This window comes from Geospiza fortis, unplaced genomic scaffold (assembly GCF_000277835.1).
Source record: "Geospiza fortis unplaced genomic scaffold, GeoFor_1.0 scaffold224, whole genome shotgun sequence".
Lineage (NCBI taxonomy): Eukaryota > Metazoa > Chordata > Aves > Passeriformes > Thraupidae > Geospiza > Geospiza fortis.
In genome coordinates, this window is record NW_005054448.1 from 377,229 (window position 1) to 378,856 (window position 1,628).

The window sequence follows — 1,628 nt, forward strand, 5'->3', positions numbered from 1 at the left end:
GCCGCCCGCACCGCCGCCATGGCTGCGCGCCCCGCGCCCCGCAGCGCCCCCTGCCGACGAGGAGGACCCGCCGCGCCACACACCGCCCGCAGGGGGAGCCCGAGAGCCCCGAGCGGGACAAGGACCGGGATCGGGACAGGGACAGGGACAGAGATCGGGACAAGGAGAGGGACCGGGACAGGGACAGGGACAGGGACAAGGACAAGGACAAGGACAGAGTTTGGGATGGGGACCGGGACCAGGATCAGGATCGGGACAAGGACAGGGATTGGGACAAGGATTGGGACAAGGACCGGGACAGGGATCGGGACAAGGACAGGGACAGGGATCAGGATGGGAACCGGGACAGGGATCAGGAGGGACGAGGACAGGGACTGGGACAAGGACAAGGACAGAGTTTGGGATGGGGACCAGGACCAGGATCAAGATCGGGACAAGGGCTGGGATGGGGACAGGGACAGGAATCAGGACAAGGACAAGGACAGGAATCAGAACAAGGACAGGAATTGGGATGGGGACCGAGACCAGGACAGAGATCAGGACAAGGGCTGGGATGGGGACAGGGACAGGGATTGGGACAAGGACAAGGACAGAGACGGGGATTGGGACCATGATCGGGACAAGGACAGGGACCAGGATCGGAATAGGACCAGGACAAGGGCCAGGACAAGGACAGGGACAAGGATTGGGATGGGGACCAGGGCAGGGATCAGGACAAGGGCCAGGATAAGGACAGTGACAGGGATCAGGATGGGAATCGGGACAGGAATAGGGGCTGGGGGGGTGGAGATGGGGGTGGGGATGGGGATGCAGACCAGGATGAGGACAGAGAGCAGGAGAGATGCAGTGACAGCGAGCAGGGACCAAGACTGAGACAGGAACAAGGACCATGCCCAAGCTGGACACTTGGAAGAGCAGGGACAAAGAAGGTGATGGGGACAGGGACCAGGATGGGGACCAGGAAGAGAACAGGGAGCAGGAGAGGGACAAGGATGGAGATTTAAACACAGACAAGGGCTGAGACTGAGATGGGAACCAGCACTGGGGCAGGGATGGGGCAGGGACAAGGACAAGGATGAGACTGGGATGGGAACAGAAGCAGGAACCAGGTGCAAAACAGGAACAAGGAGAGGCACTGGAAGAACAACAGGAAGTGGGATCAGCACGGGGACAAAGGCCAGGACCAGGACCAGGATGGGAACAGGGAGAGGGACCAGGAGGAGGATGGGAATCAGGAGAGAAACAGGGGCAGGGACTGGGAGCGGGAGCAGGACAGGGACAAGCACTGGGACTGGAATGAGAACCGGCAGCAGCAGCAGGACAGGGACAGGGATGGACTCAGGGACCAGGAAACCAACTGTCACCAGGAGAGTGACAGGGACAGGAACAGGCATGGGGACACAGATATCCACATCCCCGTGTGTGGATACAGGGACATATGGGGACACAGGGACACGTGTGCTCTGGGGGAACAGGAACATGGGCACCCACATCCCCACCCCAAGGTGACATGGACACCCCTGGGTGACATGGACACACACCAACACCCGAGTACCCAAAACACAACTGCCCCCTGCCCAGGACACCCCTCAGCAGCCCCAGCCTGGGGGCGCCCGGCAGCTTCCAGT

General features: G+C 61.2%; 1 protein-coding gene across 1 annotated transcript in view; it reads right to left on the bottom strand.

The window, feature by feature from the left end:
- Positions 1-1,628, bottom strand: part of RNF215 (ring finger protein 215) — a 7,965-nt gene that overhangs the window by 4,563 nt on the left and 1,774 nt on the right. The window lies entirely within an intron of this gene.